The sequence below is a fragment of the Apis laboriosa genome, unplaced genomic scaffold, assembly GCF_014066325.1.
Source record: "Apis laboriosa isolate Shangri-la unplaced genomic scaffold, ASM1406632v1 scaffold68_cov148, whole genome shotgun sequence".
NCBI lineage: Eukaryota > Metazoa > Arthropoda > Insecta > Hymenoptera > Apidae > Apis > Apis laboriosa.
The window spans coordinates 7,217,105-7,237,745 of NW_025224135.1; the positions used below are offsets into that span (position 1 = coordinate 7,217,105).

The 20,641-nt window shown below is 35.5% G+C and overlaps 1 protein-coding gene across 7 annotated transcripts in view; it reads right to left on the bottom strand.

The window, feature by feature from the left end:
* The window catches only part of LOC122718682 (leucine-rich repeat-containing protein 24-like), a 290,335-nt gene that overhangs the window by 167,293 nt on the left and 102,401 nt on the right, over nt 1-20,641 (bottom strand). For 2 of the 7 annotated variants that reach the window (XM_043943930.1, XM_043943927.1), the window contains exon 1: nt 1,825-2,490. The exons of 2 other annotated variants lie outside the window; for them this stretch is intronic. The gene's annotated coding sequence lies outside the window, so the exon portion shown is untranslated. Of the gene's footprint in view, nt 1-1,820; nt 2,491-2,757; nt 3,074-20,641 lie in introns of those variants that run through there. 3 more of the 7 variants (XM_043943932.1, XM_043943929.1, XM_043943928.1) reach the window with 2 other exon arrangements.

Below are 20,641 nucleotides of genomic sequence, written 5' to 3' on the forward strand. Positions count from 1 at the left end.
GAACGACGTTCGTTCTTGGAAAAATATTTCGACGCAAAGGAAGACGTAAACGTAAACAGAGAAGAGGAAATAGAGCAAGATTGATCGACGTGCCTTGATAAGAGAGATTTTTATGGAATTTTTGTTGTTACAATTTTTATACATCATCGTATTTCTTATTATTTAAACATCGGGAGAATTCGAAAGAAATTTTACATTTTTACAACGGATATATAGATTTCTTATCCGCTTATTTTACAAGAAATTCCTCCTTTGAACAATCGTTCTCGCTATACATCCAATTTAATTTATTTCTTATTCAACGAATATCGAGTCTCGAAATCGATCGAGCAATCCTCCCACTCAACGATATTCGATAACTAACACCAAGGAGGAGTGCCAATGAAAGGACAAAAGATAGAATTGAAATAAGAACGTCCTGAATAAAACACGATCATTTCGACGTTCATTTCGACTCGTTCAATTGATTCGGACGGGGATGCTGAAGTGGTGTTTCAAAAGGGGAAAGAGATGTTCCTCGGGGATAAGAAGCGCGAAGGAGAGGCGTCTAGTGGCGGATAATAAAGGAAAAATGGCCATTAAGGGGAGAAGGAAAGGGGCGGGGGGGGGGTGATTGAATTGTATAATTTAATTCGTTATTAGGAACGTGAGTTCGTGAATGGAGTTTGCGGAGGAAACCGCGGGGTCACGAAGCTTTATTGAAAAGACACGCGGGATTAAAGCAAGGTGGGGAAGGACGCGGACGATAACAATCGACGATTTGGATCCATAATCCGCGTGCCTCGTGCTCGTCCAAACAGTTTAACTTGGGGCGAAACTTTGGCCTCGAAACGGGCGTGATAAACGATCGAAGTTTCTCCTTTCATCGGTGGTCGTTCGACGAATACTCTCTGGATTCCGCCACGTCGTTCACGCCTCGCCTCTTCCACCTAGGTGTCGCCATCCCCTCCCCCTCCCTTTCCTATCTTCTCGCCTTTTTGCTAAATTATTACGTCCCGGCCCATCGATCCATCACGCGTGCATACGTTTCACGAAACCGTATATCTCGAACGTCGCTCCAATCTTTTCGAGTGTAATTTTTGCTCCACGTTTACTTTGCCCTTGCAGTTTTCCATTCCCTGTACATATTGCAAATTTACAAATTGCAATTTTACAACGCATTGTGCAATTGCTTAATAGATGCGGATAATTATCTCAGATGTTATCTTTTACTCTATCAGCGATGACATTCGATTATGCATAGACCACGTGTTTCTTAGAGCGGCATTTCAATTATATTTTAACAATTTCTACAAAAATTCATATCGTATTTAAAATACGAAACGTACTCGCTTTAATATTAACGTTCAACCAAGAAGAAATGAAATAACTATTTTCCTGAAACACACCTGAAGAATTGTAACACACGATTTTGATTAAAATTCCGCGCGTCGAATCGAAATTATACTTTTCAAGTTCAAATGGAATAATACGAGAATCTTCTCGGCGCGGATCAACGACGCGGAACCGCCCCAAAGTTTCGTTCATTCGAACGAAAACTTTTCGAGAGCACGAGAAATATTCGCGACGCGGACTCGAAATCTCTTTGGCACCGTTTTGTCGACCTATCTCGTCCACGCATTGGGTTAAATAAAAATTAATAAAAGGCTCGTTGTTCCCAAAAGGAAACGAATTCTTGCGAAAATTTCGGCGCGCGTCGAAGGCGTCGAAGGCGCTTTAAGCCTTCGCGGTCGAGAAGTTAATCGATACTTGAAGAAAGATTCGAGAGGGGTTTGAAAAGCTGGCTTAACTTTCGCTCGGCTGGTAATAAAGCGGCTTACTCACGTCTTGCCGAGCACATCCGCCCGGGTTCAATCGCACCGCGAAATTGGCAAACTTGGCTGGCCCTCTGCTCCTCCCTTCTGTTTCTCCTATTTGTCCTCTATCTGTTCACCGTCACTGAGCACGATCATTTGTGAAAACTCTATCCTATCCACGCTTTCACGCTGTCTATGATGCACACGTATTTTCTAGGAACATTATAATTTCTCTCACTCTCTCTCTCTCTCTCTCTCTCTCTCTTTCTCTATTCTTCATTCAGTGTTATTCATTCAGTGATTTAGTTGTATTTGACTGAAGATGAAGACTTGAAGAAATGAAACGTGATATGAGGTTGAATTTACGTCGCGCGATATAGTTAATAGATTAGATTAGCGAGAAAATCAATAACAGTATAAATACAGATAAACTTTTTCCACTTTTATCAAACTTTTCGATTTTTTAGATAACGATTCTTGAGGTTGAAACTTTTACATTATCGTAGAAATTAATGTGTCACTCGAAGAAAAAAATATGTTAATCGTAACAATTTAAATACTATATTTTTTTTTATCAAATGGAATATTTTTGATTTTTGTTTATTGGAGTATTCGTTGTTTTTTCTTTAAATGATTCACGTATCGAGTCAGCGATTACAAATACTCTTTGATATTTCGTTATCAATTATTTAAATGGAATTGTACATCGTTAAAATGTCGACCGATTTACTTGTTTCTACAATCTATGTTTAAGTTAGAATTAATTTATGTTTAACTTAGAATTTACTCGTTAAAAAAAAATATATATATATATATATATATAGTCTAGCATTAATCATTTTTTGACAAATGCTTATTCTTAAAATCCTTCTCTGGATATTTCAATTCTATTTATAAATATCTAGATCCGTAAGGCAAACGTAGCGAGACGATAAAGATTATGATTTACGATGATATAAACCTCAAAACGAGTTTTTAAAAAAAAACTGTTAAATCAAAGATCACATGCATCACTTTGTTAACATAGAAAACAAATCCTTCCTGCGTGTTAAGAAAATCCAGTCAACGAAAACAAGAAGCGATCTCGTGGCACTCATCGCTAATAACAAAAAGACCAAACCGATCTTTTTCTGACCAAACCATATATCTCCCTCAGAGATTAATTTGGGATGCGAGTACACGTGTTATACATCGATTCACCGATAGCTGTACGCGTTCGTAAACGCTAGCCCTATATAAAAATAGAAATGACCTATGCCAACGATCTTCAAACTCGATCTTCAAACACGTCCACGCCGATCGAAACGCACTCAAAAACGAGCGATCTCGTCGCTCTTGATATCCGCTAACGCGTTTCAAAAATGGCTCTAAGCAGATATAATACCATTCTTATCGCGATACACGTTTATTCGCCGGCAGTGGTCTGGTCGTTGTAAATTGTCGACGAGGATAAACGTATACAGATATCCGTACGAGGCATCCGGTTCCACTCTGAAACTTTTATTCTACACGACGAGTAGGCGTGTTACGTTAGCAGAGAGCCTCTGGTCGAGGAGAAGAAATTCGCTGGAATATCCGTCCACGCAAAGTGCAGAGAAACGTAAATTGCATGGAGGACTGGATCGGTGAAGATTCGAGAGAAGAATGAGGCGGTGGGCCTCGCGAGAGCCTCGAGCATCGGATCGATTGCTCTCTCTCTCTTTCTCTCTCTGTCTGTCTCCGTCTTTCTCTGTACATAGCTGCGTGCGAAGAAAACTTGAAACCCGATGAGGAAACGCCGGTTCCATCGTCTTCTGGAAACGAGTTTTTCCATCCAACTTTTGACCGAGAATTTTAACCGTTCTTTGAAACGTTGAAAATAGTTTTTTGGGCTGATACGAGAGGGAATCGAGGAGAATTTTAGAGGACATTCAATTATTGGGATGATGGTTATTGATTATTTTGTTGAAGGTTGGTAGAAATTGTAATAGTAGTATATTTTTGATGATTGTAATGTCATTCGTTTTGCGAATGTTTTAAGGATATTTTAACTGATTGAAAATTTTAGTTGAGATGTTTTGGAGTGAAAAGAATTTTTAGATATTTTTGAACAAGAAAATTGAAGTTGATGATGAGATATTGATAGAAATTAATAGTGTTTTGGTAATCAGAATGTGAATATTTTTCAGATAGCATAAATGATATACTTGAAAAATATTGAATTTTTATATCTAAATTTCGAATACTTTATATTAATTAAAACTTTATGGTTTAATTTAATTTTTGTTAGGATAAATTTATAGAAGTGATTGTTCAATATTTGTTATCATTCTTTTATAATTAGAAAAAAAATGAAAAAGTTTTGTTTCGTTTATCGTTTATCTGATAATTGTTAGACCTTGATACTTAATTCTCGACAATATCAAAAAATGAAACTATAAAGTTTTTTAAATCTCATCGACTTTGAGTTTCAATCTATTTGAAACTCTTTGAAAATTTTTAATGCTTTGAATGTCCAATGACTTTATATAATGACTTTATCGTTGTAACAATGAATGCGAAGATTAAATTCTTAATATCTCATCAGAGAACTTGATAGATCAGAAATTTTTAGCTTAATTAGATATAATTAAATCACAAAGAACAGTTAATTAATAGCAATTTAAATTTTAACAATATTTAATCCAAAAATTAATTTATTTATTAGAATATGCAATATTTATTATATTCTAATTATAATTTTTATTATAATTCAAACAATATTTTTATAATTTTATTCTTTTTTTGTCTATTTTTTTTTTTTTTCATAAAGTCTTTCATAATTGTAATAATATTGAAAATGAAACAGACAACTCAGCTATCGAAAGAATTTTCTTAATAGATTGATAGCAACGATAGGTCACCGATGATCAATACCATGGAATTTAATTAAAACGCTTCGAACAAATAGTCTTTGACAATTTTAAATCATTTCTCGATACCTTTTATTTTAATTGATATAGGCAATATTTTATATTAATTCGCATATTTTATATTAATTTTCCACTATATATTAATTATTTTAATTTCATATCAATCATGGAACGTTCAATGTTCCATTTTGATATGATGATACGTCTAAATTTAAATTAATATCACTCGAATTATTAACGAGTCTTTATAAGAAAATAATATATAATAACCGAATTTTAATACGTGTTCTTAAAATTTGTTATAAAAATTTTAACAGACTATCGTTATATATCTATCAACGAATATAGTATCGACGAATTCTATTAAATACAAAAAGATTTAGAGCCAACTAACACTCCATTACAAAGAAAATTGAGTATTCCATGGAGTTTTCCTTGCAAAATTTCCCCGTGAACATCCTATCTTAATGTTGTGCGTAAACTTGGAGGAAAAGCTTGCTGCTTGTTGAACTTTAATGATAGGCCAATATATCTTGCATGTTTATTATAGAATGTTTATTATAGAAAAAGTTATCTCTGTGTTGTGCTCACCGACACGGTTAATATCACAACAAAGAGCATCGGATTTTTTTTAGACAATTTGTTCTTCGTCTCTCAGTATTTCAACAGATATGTAAATATCGATATCATCAAACGAAATTTGTACAGAACGATAATAATTTTAAAATTTTCCCTTTTTAAATTCTTTGATTCGATCTTTTGGTAAAATTTATAAAATTACAATTTTCGTTTCACTGTCTAAATCTGAAATATCTAGGTTATATAGGAAAATATATAGGAAAGTAGAGAATTAATTTCGACGGTACGGTACTAATTTTCATAGATAGTTTCAAATTAACGGAATATTTGCAATTAGCGAGCAGAATTTCCATTTCGATCTACATCTACGTAATGATGTCAATTGTTCGAAATAGTATATATATATCAATCCCTGAATAAATTATATCTCTCTCTCTATTCATTTATAATTTGACTGAACTTCAATCATTTCCTCGAATCTACATCATACATTTAAAATCATTTTTAAGTATTAATGATTATAGTTAAAGAATTCGCGAAACATTTCAAACCATTCCATAAATAAATTATTATAACGTATATATTGAAATTATTGGAATACATTCGTAATATATATTAAAATTAATGTAATTCTGTAAACTTTTTTCAAAATTAAACTTTAGTTTCCAAGAACAACGATTCTTCCATTCTTCTATTAACTTTTAAAATTTGCACAACGCCGTGTAACGGAAACAGTTTCTTTCGAAACTTTCGACGAAAGATGGACATTATCCTCGAATAAACACAACCTAACGTTTTCACTCGAATGCTATTTTCTTTGTCCCCAACTCGAGACTGCAGATGAATACCGTGACATTTCAACGAATCAGTTACCCTTTCCTTCTGAATTTAAGGACGCAAGTTTCGCAAGTTAAGCAATCGCCTACCTAGGATTAAAGCAATGAATCGCGTTTCTACTACGCGAAATGTAACTTCCTTTATTCATCGGCCCGTTCAATCAAGGATCGTGGAAAAAGCAAGCGATAACGCACACGCGAATCTCGATTCGCAAATATTCCGCGCACGTCTATCACCATCAACGTTAGAATCCCTTTGACGTGCTCCGTGACGAGTAAATTTCGATTCTGTGGTGGTGCTCCACGTCGATTCCATATACGTTCGTTTATTTTACAACGCGAGGCCTGGGTAAATAGAAGTTGCAGAAGGTACTGCTACTCGAATAACGTATGCGTAAGTCGACATGTGAAATTTTACAAATTTCATTCACGATTGTGAATAACTATTCGAGAACTGTAAGTTATCCTTGTATTTTTTTTTTTAATATTTGAAGTTATATATATAGAGTGCTCCAAAAATAAGAGAACCATTTGTCAATTGATCTTTGGATAATTGCAAGCAATATTTTCCCCTTTCAAAAATTCTCATTGTTAACAAAAAACACGTGTATATACATTTCTATGGACATAATTTCTAAAGAAATCTGATTAGGGATCAGGTTTTAAATATTTTAAATATTTCACTTTAAACACTTTTTGAATACAATTTCACTTTTATTAAATCTTCTTCAATTTCTTCAGCAAACGTTCAAACGTTCCATACTGTTTTTTTATATTAGGAAACGATTAAAATAATATTTAAAACGAAACGAAAAGAAATTAAAGCGAGCATGATAAAATGAACTTTTAATCGTTGGAGCGATATTAAAACGACGCGACCCTAGTTAAAACACTTTGAAATTCCACCACGGTGGTACACGTGGCGGTTGGAGATTTCCATGCCCACAATCTCGCAGTTGAATTTCCGGAGTTTCGGCGGTGTGACGGTGTGTCGTAGCGGCGAGAAGGTCGGCTAAAATATCCCCCGTTGGATGTCATAGGCTTGCTTAGGCGCGCCTGTGTTATTTCTAATTCACGAGTTCGCTCAGAAGCTTGGAGTTCAGGCATGCAATACGATGCGACACTGTGCACTCTGTCCCAAAATAGAATTCCGGCTGTTTTGCCGGCCAGGATGCTTGGAATTCTTCTAGCATTTTTAGGGCGACGTTTATGTTCGAAGAATTAACGGCGCCGCTAGTTTAAAATCGGGGAAGAATTTCGGTGGTCGTGATAAGTGGTTTTGGAATTGGGTTAACCTTTCTGAATACTTCTTTTTTTTTTTCTTTTTTTTGGAAGAAATGTGATTTCCTAGGGCACACGGTGTAAATTAGAAACAGTTATTCGAAGATATTTGAGATATATCGGGAAAATATTTTTCAACAACGAATGAGAAATTGAGGAGAAAATAAAGATTTATAAAAAGATTTTATAAATATATCTGTTATATCAACCATGATCAAGAAATATACCGTATAACGTTGGATTAGTGTATTTTAGAAGAAAACGGTTTATTAAGTATTCAAAATATCAAATAGAAATTTATGGAACAAAAATTTAATAAATTGCTAATCGAATATCAATAAAAAAATTAATAAAACTTAATTAAATTAATAATTAACGACGATGTAAATTCAATAATATGATAGTTCGATATTTTTATAGACACGTTTACATTTCAAGAGGTAACTAATTCGCTTTGATGAATATACATGTGTGAATATGCCTCTGAAGAATAAACGAGGGCATATATTTCGTGAAAAAGTCAATTTAGAGTATGGCTGCATGACGGAAAGTCTCAGAAAATTGCAATTTATGGTATACTCCGGATAAAAAAAGAAAAAAGAAAAAAGGGATGGAAAATTTCGGAGTAGCAATTGCATTTACCTAATTATTCCATGTGCCTGATTCGTTAGCATATATATTTGTTTGCGTACTTCGATATTTTCAAACATTTCCCCATTCTTTTTTTCGTTCCCTTCAACCCATGCAAATTATCCCTGTATGCTTGTAATTTCGGCAAGTATGAAATACAATTCGAATTTCGTGTCTCGTATTTGACACGCTTCCCTTTAATATTCTAGAAAAACATAAAATCGTTCTACCGAAAATCTAATGTTATCAAAAATTTTTCATTCTTCGTTCGCTAAAAGTTGAGAAAATACATCAACAATATCGTAAATATAAAAAATTCCTTTAGGAAAATATATTGTCAATTATCATTCACTTGTTTCCTCTAAAACAAAAAAAAAAAAAACAGAAAAGAAGAAACTGTTCACAAAACTATCGATCAAACGAATCACATTAATAAGAATAGGGTAAACGAAGCGCTGTTTAAACATAAACGTCGGATGATTTTTTTCGCAAGGAGGGGGAAAGAGAAAATTTAATTTAAACTTATCAAGCCGAACGTCGTGCGAGAGCCTCGCCTACCAGCGAGAGAGCAGCACAAACAGCCGAAGAAGCGGCAAGAAGGAACGAAGAGTGAAAAACAAGGGATGCGAGGGCGGTACAAGTGGCTCGAAATGCAAAATAACTCGCGTGAAAGTGTGACACATATTTCGCCCGGTAAATATTTAATGCGCGCCCCGAGACGAGGCGAATAGTCGTCCCGGGAATGGGCTGAACAACGTTATTTCATAAAGGTGTGACGTGTGCCGTAATAAGTCCATCGCAGACTGAAAACGTCGTTAAACGATCCGTGACTCGACTCCCCTGTAAATCCAGCTAAAGACATAGAGAGACTAAAGACATAGAAACACGAAGATCCGATAGATCCATTATTTATACCTGTCTTTTTTTAAGAATATATATATTTGTGTTTTATATTTTATTTTTATTTTTATTTATTGATTTATTTATTTATTTTATAATATTTTATAACGCGTGTGTTCAATAAATTTTATTATCGCGATAGGGAGAGATCGCAAGAATGAACACTTATCTGGACAGAACGATGTCAATTTGATGATTTATTGATGATCACGTATAGACAAGGTGTTCCTAGTATTATGCGTAGGATTGATGCTAGTAATTAGGCTCGCACCATTTACGTACTACATTAGCATTACGCAAAGCCTGTAATTGGTATTGTATACATAATCTGTATACACGGTGTCCGCGTTATCGTCGTGCAACGTTCTTCCGAAATGGTGATTAGTATACCAGGAGGAGGTGCACGGTCCGTCGAAACGAAAGATGGAAAAAATGTAATTTTTATAAAAATGCATCGACAGATGTCGCGCTGACGAATCGTAACAAATCGAATTTATCATCTATATTTTCGTTAGTTAGATTTGTTCTATCTGTGTATTGCTTTATCATACATACACGTATATATCTACGAATGGGAAAAATAACGAAGTTAAAAATTTTACTATTTCCTAGCCTGCAAACAACACGGTTATATAAAAATCGGTTGTAAAAATTCTACGACATATTTTTTTTTAATATAAAAATGTGGGTAAATATATGGAAGAATTATCTTGAAATATAAATATAAATGTAAATATAGATTGGAAAAAAATTTTTATTTTCTCTCGGATTTGCTTTGGCTCTTGAAATATATATACTTTTCGAGGGAAACTCTTTCTCTAAGAAAAGCACAGCATGTATCAGTGTGAACATTGTGTAACGAGGTATCGATGAAGGAATAAAAACGGGTAGTACCCTTAATCACCTGCACGTTAAATAACTCGACGTGAGGAATTAAAAGTACTTCGAGTAAAATACTCGTTTTACGAGAGTTGTTTTCGCGGACCAACGGAAATTTATGCTCCAACTTTTCTTAATTTTCTTATTGCATATCTTAAACGATTTAACACGTTAAATCGTTTTAATTTAATTTATGTCCGTCTACCTCTTGCCAACATTTTTCGTCGAATAGAGTCCGATTCTTTTGAAGTGCACATAATGAAAGATAGTCGCCATTTTACCTTTAGCTGCAATCGATCTTCCAATTCTTTCGTTTCCCTGTGAATTATTTTTTTTAAACGCTTCGATCTTTATCTTTCGTTTATCTTTAATGGAATTAAAAAATTAAAAAAAAAAAAACTTTCGCAATTTCGAATCGAAAATAAAGAAGGAAGGGAATACGAATCCGCATTATACGTACGTCGTAAGAAATGCATCGACTGTGAAAATTATTCCACGCACAAGTTACGAGGTATCTTATCGATATCTCTTATTATTCATATATAATTATTCATAAATGTAATCTTACTTCGAGCAAAGAAAAAAAAAAAAAAAAAAAAAGGGAATGAAATATAATCGTGTTTAACCTATATAAGTTTCAGAAGAAAGGAATAATAATACATCGTATAATATATTCAATAGTGAAATGCATAATTTAAAATGTTTCCAAGAAAACGGAGACCCGCGAAACGCGAGAATTTTTTCAAACGCATCATTTATTTTACCGCGTATCAATTTAACACGAACGAACATATCGAACATTGGCTAAAAAAATTTTTTCTCCGATGTAAAATTAACGAGCGCATCCATAATAAATAAAACGTTAAAACGCAAACAGAGCAATTCCATATTTATTGAAAAATTCATAACCCGTGTTTAACCCGTTGAAAAAAAAAATCGAGAAAGCTTTTTTTTTTTGTCGCTTGTGGTGCTCGATCGTTGAGCGTAAATGCGATGTAAACACGTGAAAATAGAGGGAATTCTAGTTGGTATATCTGTGAGTGTGTGAATATATATCTGTGGACGATTAATTCTTTTTTTATTTAGCATACTCCGTCGAGTGCCATAGACGACGAAAAATTCGATTTTTCAAGGAGGACCGATTATTTTTTTTCTTTTTTTTTTTTTTTTTTTTTTTTCTGATTTTTTTCATTTAGTTCCTCCCGCTCGAGAATACTTGTCGAGATAGGTTCTTTGATACTAGAATAGAAGTGACGGACGAGCTAAACGCGAATGAAAAATAGAAAAATTCGTTATTAAATTTCGCGGTTAAATCGTGGCTTCAATACACCTCGATCGATCGAGTGGTATGCACGCTTCGATAAAGGGATTGGCGAAATGTGAATTCGTTGAAATTACATTCTGTGAATTTTCGGATTTATGGTTCGAAACTTTTTCGAGATATAATTGTAACTTTTTTTTTTTTGCCTTTTTTTCTTTCTCTTTCTTTCTTTTTTTTTTTTTTTTTTTCATAAATGTATTCAAAATAAAAATATTTATCGATAGTTTCGAAATTCGTTTCAAGAGACTATTACAAGAGATATATAAAAAAAATGGTTATGAATAAAAGCAAATTTATGATAAATTTTATCGTTTGCTTTTATTTTCTCTTAAAATGTAAAACTTCCTTTCTTTTGCTAACGAGTAATATTAAAATAATTTTATTATCAATTATTATTATATTATTAATCAATTATTTTATTAATGTTGTTACAATTTAATATGAGATGCATGATATCATACTTCGATATCACACGAGATTATTTTCCTGATATCTCCCTAAATATTATTACAAACACTCTGAAATACACATAATGCATCATACGTTATATTGAATAGACATTCCTGTAATAACATTGTTCGAACGTGTTAAAATCAACGTCCATTAGGATTGGCTTTTAATCCTATTGTAAACCGAATCGCCTTAATAACACTAGTTCTCCTTTAATTCCCTTAATTATACAATTCCCGCCGACATTTTCAGGCCATTCGTTTTATAAATTTCGGGGGAAAGAAAATATATAAAATGAAGAAAATGAGAAATCATTTCGTTAAATTTAAATCTTCAAGAAGAAAAAGAAGGAGTTAATGAATTATTCTCTTGAGAATTTTAACCGACAAATTAAATTTATCTACCTTTGTACCAACCATCGCGAAAGCACGTACATACGTAGTATTGAAAAATCAATGAGCAACGAAGGTTCAAAGAGGACTAACACTAGTGTGACGAGCGAGAATCGAATTGGTTAACACGCCTTTGCAGCGAGCTACAGGTAAGCAGACATATCAACCCTTGAAGTTGTTCATCATCCCCTCCAGACCGTTTCATTAGACTTAACCCCTTTCCTTTGCTAATTACGTCAGTCTAAGTCTTTTTCAGAACCCGAGGAATTAAAGGTTAAAGAACACAATTAGGACACAACCTTGCCCGGCGATCCTCGATTTAAAATTCTGCCTTTAATCCTCGCCGTTTTTCGAGTCCCGGTTAAAGGGCTTCTTTAAAACGTTCCACTGTTCCGTGTGCACTCCATTTTAATTTTGGTCGATCTTTTTTTTCACATTTTTGTCTCAATATTTACACGCTCGACCTTAATACAAGAATAGGTTCTTGATCAAATGGTGACTTTTTCTTTCGATCATTCGATAATTAAACTGCGGATGTTCGTGCAAAATAATAATAAACACGAAACTTATTATTCTCCGAATATATATGTATTTATACTTGAATATTTCATATTCCTATTTTTCCATATCGTGCGCATTCCGTAGGTTTTCACTTATTCAAATTTTTCATAAGATTTCATAAGATATATATTATATCTACAAAAAAATTCTACGAAATCCCAATCAAATTCAATGAAAAATTCATCCGAACGGACAAACAGAATTTTCTTCGTATACTTTCTACTATATAATGAATACCTTTTACCTAGAACAACGAAATTGTTGAGAATTCTCGTCACCACGTCCGCAATGCGTTAAATACACAAAATAAACAGAATTTCTCGAAGCAACGTGATTCCACCCCAGCCCAAGATAACCCTTCCTCTAACAACGCACCGGTGCACCAGCATCGATTTTCAATTTGCCTTCCCAACTCCCCCCTCCCCTCTCTAAAACTGTCCCATCTGTAGGGAAACTTCGTCACCTCGGTTTCTCGCATTCCACCCTTAACAACCGATCCGTGATCGATCGTCTTTGTTCACACGGGCGTGCACTTGGAGAGGAGGCCGCAGTAAGTAGACATATTAAACGGAACGGTGCTTAGCTGTCAACTCTCTCTCTCTCTCTCTCTCTCTCTCTCTCTCTCTCTCTCTCTCTCTCTCTGTCTCTCTCTCTCTCTCGTTCCAATTCTCCCGGCGGCCCGCTCTAGCTTCCTACCGCTCTGCTAATTGTACGCCGGACCAACACAAGCTGTGTTGTTCTATCGGGAACGGAGGCAGAAAGGATTAAGGCGCCGCGAGATTCTCCTCCTCTTCCTCCTCCTCCTCCTGCTGCTGTTCCCTGATTGCACGCCTCTCACGAGAACTATCCCAAGGGTCGTGGATGCGATCACTGTACACGTAAGCACGTGACCGCATCGGGCCATGCAATTAACGTGAACGCGCCACCTGGTATTAAACGCGATAAATATCGATACGAGAGAGGTTAGGCCATGGGAGCGACATCGTGCACCATCTGATCCGTATGGAAAATGGTAGTTTAGTCGAAGAATCGAATTCTCGAACGTGAGGTTTTGGATGTAGGGAGGTTGATTCTGGGGTAGAATTGAGAAGAGAAAAAGAGAGAGAAAGAGAGAGAGTGTCCGGTTTAATCAGTTTTCGGTAAGAAGTTATATCGGGGGAATTATTTTTTTTGAAGTAGAGGTGAAGATCGAAGTAGTAGTAATGGTTGAAAAAAGTTTCGAGGAAGAATATCGAGTAATGGAGGCAAATTATAAAGGTTTGGAAAGTTTGGAGAGTTTTGAAAGGGAATTTTAATTATCATTTAAGGATATTTGTTCTTGTAATTGTAATTAGTTATTATCTTTTTTTGGATTTATTTATAGATGTAAAGGCTATTTTTGAATGATAGTTTAATCTCAGTTCTGTTGGTTTGTTTGTAAAGGTTTTTTTTTTTTTCTTTTTGTCTATAACGTTTCAATTGGAATGGATTTGCTACTCCATAAATTCTATCGAACTTTGCCATTAAGTAGTTTGTTTATTTTAGCTCTTTTGCGTCAACAAATGGATAAAAATACACGTAAATCCCGAATCATAAACGTAATAAATCTTTTTAACGTTCTCCTGATACATAGAGTGAAATAAATTGTGGATTGTTCGTCATTTTTTAAAATGAAGTGCATATGATTCAAGAGCAAACGTATACAATAAAAAAAAATGCAATATTCTACAAATCACAAGGCACAATTTCAATTGAATGTTTGTTTGAAAATACAAAGGAAAAAGAAAAAAAAGGAAAAGAAGAAATACACGTAGGAGAAAAAAATCTTATTGAATAATTTCACTCTCTTCTTCGTTTGTTAAACAAAAGATTTTTCATTCTGAATTCCTCCTAAGTTACATTCGCGGAAAATATATCGAAAAATTTGAAAAACAAAACGATATATTTTGCAATCGTTGGAAAAACGAGGCAAAAATTTATCAATTAATTTGAGATGAAGGATATCACGCGAGAATTGAAATTTATCCACGTAAATGTGTCATATGTTTCATTTTGTCGTGTTTAAAATTTCAGTTTCACTATTTACATCCTCCGTCAATTTTCATTCCATCGTGGATTTCGACCAATCGAAACATCGATTTACAACATTCCAATAATCGAGGGGGGGAAAAAATATCGCGGACGTTTTTCCACTTTATTTTCGTTTGATCTACTATTTAATAACAAATATATCTCACAGTGTGACGTTTATTTAACAAAGTTAAAGAAAATTCGGACGAAATGATTGTTATTAAATTGAATATCCTATTATTTTCTCTCTCTCGAAAATTCTGAAAAAAAAAAATTTATTCGTAAAAGTCCAAAGAAAAAAAAAAAACAAAATTAACGAAAATTCCTCGTTCCAATATGTTCGAAATTGGCGCGTTAAAAACCTAACCTCCATTCCGTTACTCGTCCGACTAATTATACCGTGAAAAGAACCTCTCACGTCCCATTTACGAGTTTCGTTAAGTAATCATAGGATTGTATCGTCGATTCGATGAAAAAGTGAAGCGAGCAACGGCCTATGTACGTGTTGCTGTATGCAAATGTGTGTGTAAAATCAATAGCTCGAAGCAGAATTTGGGGTAAAGGTAAATGTTTCTTTTTAAACCTTCCCTAAAAGCGGTATAATTACCTTGTCGAATAATAGATTCGTTTCTCGAGGGTTGTTCAGTTTATCGGCGGCTGATCATCACCTTAGGGGAGGTCGTATCGTTTCAACCTTCATCAATCCTTCTCGCCCTCTCGCCCCGTCTTTTCTTCCGCTTTGATTAAGTATTTCAAAGAGGGAGGAAAGGGGATGGCGGGAGTCAAGAATTGGCTCGCGATCTCGTCTGGAAAGTGAATTCAGAATCAGCCCGGTGGATTGGGCGTGGAACAAGTACGCGAGTCTCGGGCCTCGCCGCAGCTTCAATCTGCTTCGTGCTGATCGAGCTAGCTGGAGTTAAAATAGACGGAGAAATTGGCTGATTTTCTTCCTTCGATGCGCGTGTATCCGGCGAATATAGAAAGTTTTTGAAATTCCTAATTTTGAATCTGTGAACGTAATGTGATTTCAAAAGGAATTTGAGTTCTATTTACGCAAAATTTATCACTGCGAATTCAAATGATTCAATTGTGATAAGATCAGAGACGTAGAATTTAAATAAATATCTATACTTTTTAACTCTTATATCAATATTTAGATTCTTTTTTATTTGGATTTACTTAGCATGAAATTAAAAACTTGTTATCTTGTCGTTAAAAAACTTTCAAATCCGTTGTATCGTTATTTGGTATAGTTTTTTTTTTATTGATATTCCAAATTTAAAACTCAATTAAAAAATTATTATTCAGAAAATTATTAAAAATCAAAAATCGAATCGAAAATTTTGACAAAGGTTAAATTCAAAACGATATTATATTTATATATATTTTCGATATTTTGTGTTTCTTTTTTTTTTTTACATGCAATATACATTTTGTATTTTATCAGTGAATTTTTATCTGCTAGTTAAATATTCTTATTTTTCTACTTCGAAGTGATTATTTAAGTCCATTTCGATTTCTTTTTAATCATATCCCGGAAAAAATGGCGAAGATGGAAACGAATAAGAGGAGAAAATATGGATACATCGACCGATTTCATCTATCCAGACCCGTATTACGCGTCGAGAGAAAGTAATATAGAGGGCGGGCCTCGATAAACGGTTTTAATATTCGAAAAGGACACGAACGATAAAACACAACGCACGATATTTACGCGTGTGGATCTTTCCAGGAATCATTCGCGACGAAACATTCCCCTGAATAGGATGAAATTCCTTCTTTTTTTTTTTTTTTTTCCTTTTTTGTTTTTTACTTCCAGTGAATTTCAATCGATACTCGCTACGCCGCCAGTTATTTGCTTCAGGCACGGTTCTCTACATTCGAGTGGCACGCATATAAAAGAGACTAGGCGAAATGAAACAGAAATTCGTGTACGAGCTCGAGGTGTATTTAGTCGTTCGTGTTAATTCTTTTTTTTTTTTGTCAGTGTGGCGATAAAATAATTCGATAAAATGTTAAAATAAAAAAAACAACGCGTTTAAATTTCCTTTTCGACATTACAAATTAAATTGCGCGATATTTGTTACAATTTTTTTATTAATTCATTATTTTTTTTTTTCACATAAAAACACGAAAGAATAATTAACATAATATGTTGAAGGGAACTTTGTCGATGACAAAGTTGTCGAAGGTAAACGACACGTAACGAGGTACAACTGAATTCCATTAGCCAGTCGACTTATCCTCGGCTCGTCGATGTACCAACATCTATACTCGAGCTATAACTCAATTATTACACTAAGATCCCTACGCCAGTCGAGTGTTGAACGTACTCAAACGTACAGACAACGCGGAGACGCCGCGATAAGGTGCTACCGTAACACAACTTTACGAGCTAATCATACCCGAACCAATTGATTACTCAACGTAGCACGAAACATGCGAACGTGGCTGCCAGCTTCGATTTCGATGGGGAGGGGATTAATGGTATCCTATAAATCTGGATTTAACGAGGCGAAGGTCAAGGGGTAAGCGAGAAAAAGAATGGTCTTTCGATTAAGGTAAATGGCTCCTTTAAAAAAAAAATCATTCTTCCGTTTTCATCCCATTTTTATTTATAAGAAAGAGAGTGATTTTAGAATAAAGTAATTGAACAGAAGTAGAAGATTTTGTAATAATTTTTATTTCGATCCATGGAAAATAAAAAGTAAGTAATTCCTTGATTGATATAATATTTCTCGTTACGAGGCGCAAGTTAGAAATGAATGGAACTATGAACGAATAAAGGATAAACGAAAAGTAAATAAAATTAGAATTTTAAAAATTTTCGTACATGATCGTACATCGACGAAGAGAATTTCTCTTTTAAATAAATGTATTCATCGTGATATTATTGTTGTTAAATAAAAAAAGAATTTTTTTTTCTTTCAAAAATACATACATTGGAACAAAGCGGATATTTCATTTTCACTAACGATTAATATGTCATAAACATGGATCCAGGATCCGGATAAAAAATAAACCCGCACATGTTGCGCGGGAAATTGAATCAGAATTATGAACTATGAATTTACATGAATATTTTTCTCATTTTTCTTTTTTTCTTTTTTTTTTTTTCCTTCCTCGTGTTTTCCAAATTTATACGCAAAAAACGCTGCCACCATTTTGCATAACTGCTATCACACGGGGGATCTTGTTTAATTTACAGGACACGCAGTTATTGTATCGAAGCTTATCGAACATATTCCACGTTCCAATTTATGCGACGTCAAAACAACGGAAATCACGCTATATTATTTCAAAGCCCGGCTTAAACGATAAACGATTATCCGCGAAAATATTCCTCGTATTCGAATAATTCTATTTCTCTATTCACCCCCCTCCCTTCTATTTATCTATCTTTCGTCCACAAAATCACGTTTACACGAAATTATCTTTGGACGTTCACAAAAAGGACTAGTGCGATTTTTTTCCCCCCTCCGTTCTCGTGAAACAATTATATCTACACCTGGAAACCTGTCGTTGCCACCGTGGAGGCAACAATTTTCCCAATATCACAGGCTACGTTGCCTGATTCGTAGCATTTGCGCGGCAGTTGATTGTCATTGCACGGTGGAAATCGCGGAATGATTGCGAGTGAAACAACGACACCGGCCGAAACGACGAAACGCGCGTGTAAATTGTATTAAATATCGATTAGGGCATCGAGTTTCGCGCCTCGATACATCGATGGTGGAAGAACCATCTTCTCGCGACATTTGACATTCCGCGACACACCCTTTCGGTGTCATCCGACCACAACCAAAACCGACGAGCTTAATCGCTTAAAAAGGTCACGAATGACTGGAAGAAGAAGAAGAAGAAGAAGAAAAAGATTCTCCAATAATATTTTCAATCAAATATTAATCGAAACATGGAAACGATAATTAGGTCGATGATACGTTGTATAACTTATACAAGTATCGATAACAGGATTAAACTGCGAGTTATAATTGATTGCTACAATTTCGAAAAGTTATCCATTGTCGATTTAATTGAATCCTCGATCTCCATCATCGTCTCTCGCCTCTTTAAGCGGTCTCACGGCCGCAGGGCGACCTTGTTTCGCGGTGACCCATTTTTTCGAGACGATTCAATCGAGACAACGGGGGGCGCTCGCGCGACCCCGCCATGGCCATCGAGCCGTGCACTCGATGATAAAAACGAAAAGTCGAAAAGGGGGAAACGATAAAGTTTGAGAAGAAAAGTATTTTTTTTTTTTTTCCAAGAGAACAGCGATATGGATAGAATTCGTCTCGAGTATGATGATAATCTTTTGGCACGATAAAAACGGCGCCCCTCTTGTAATAAATATCGTTTTCCAATCCTGAATTCGATTCTCGTGGATCCGTTGCGCGTGTTTTGTTCGCGAGACGGCGAGGATCTGTGCGAGTAATCCTCGAACGCGTGGAATCAAACATCGGCTGGCGACGGGGTCGGAAACGTTAGAGCCACTTTTTATTCTCATCCCCGTGCACGCCACGGCGAATCGATTGGGGTTGGGGGAGGGAAAAAATGAGAAAAAGATTCGTCAAGTTTGCTCGTCGATCGTTCGACGAGGGGAGCACTGCCTCCAACAAACGTGTTTGGCCAACAAATGATTTAAACGAAAAATTACTAGAGTAAAATTTATTGGGAAAATTACTAATATTATCGAGTAGAATTAAAATTAAAAAAGAATATGATATATGGAAAATTTCTGAATACGTAAATTCTAATGAATATAATTTTTAGAACGATATAAAAATAATTACCATTAAATTCATTCTCCCCTTTAAAACGAAATTACGAATTTCATTATTCTTCGCTTTACAATTATCGTGAATGTATGAGAATAATTTTGCGGAAGGAAAGAAAAAAAAAAAAATCTCCTTTTTCAATAAAGTAACGAATCCGAAAGTATCTCGATGAACTTTTTAATTGGGTCAAAACACTTTCGAACATTTATCTCGCCCACCATCCTTATTAACGGGGGACACAAATATCTCCTCTCCTCCCCCCAATGAAACCCAGTGAAACACCGACGCGTGAAAACCGTCGGAAATTTGCGATACGGTTCGAAAACGGAAGCTTTCTAAGCGGATGACCCACATACCGGGGGTGCACAACTATTTCACCCGGATCGATCCGGTTAAACGGTGGCGAAAGGGTGGCGCGGTTGCACGCGTGTACCACGCGTATCGGCCACGTTTGTGTAAAGGCCCCCCTCCTCCCTTCTCTCCCCCCTCCCCCTCGCGACACCGATACCCGGTTTGCACCCGAACCGTGATTGCCAAACTGCGGATCGCGACAATAAAACCGTCCCATTGTCGAGGCCTCCGCCACCCCGCCACCACGTTTTTTACTCGTAATGGAGACGTTGTTGGCGGGGGAGAAACAGGCGAGCGCCAATCCGTGAAATTTGTACGTGCGTAAAATGTGTTCCGTGCGTTTGAAAATCCTCCCCAGCTCTCGTTTTCCTGACGTTCGTTTTCCGTAATTGTAAATGCGTCATGCGTCAATCACGTGACTTGCGTCGTTATTCGTAACGAAAAATCGAAATGGATCGGAATGGGCGGAAGGAGAACGCGGGAGGGGCGCGTTTTCGATCAATTTCTATTTCTGGAGGATTTCTTCGAGGATGCGAGGGATAATGAGAGAGATGTTTATTGAAGGAGGGAGGGAGGGTAAATTGAAGATGACGTGGTTAGGTGTATCGGTGAAAATGAAGGAACGATTGCTTTTTCTCTCTCTCTCTCTTTCTGTTTATAATTCGTGTTGAAACGAGATGAAATTTTACGATACAGGTTAATGAAAAAGAATGAGAACTCGTATGAAAGAATTCCAGTCATCCGCGTCATTTTTTTCAATCCAACGTCGCGAGTCCAGAGTCATTATTTCTGAAGCAAAAATTAGGATTGTTTCGTCGGGAATCAGAAATATTTCATAACATTCCCCATTTTTAGTCCTCCTATCTTTATTTCGTTTCCACCACAGAGAGGAAATGATCGAGTGTCTCGTTTCCTCGCGAAGATCAATAAGCTGGGGTTCACGCGAG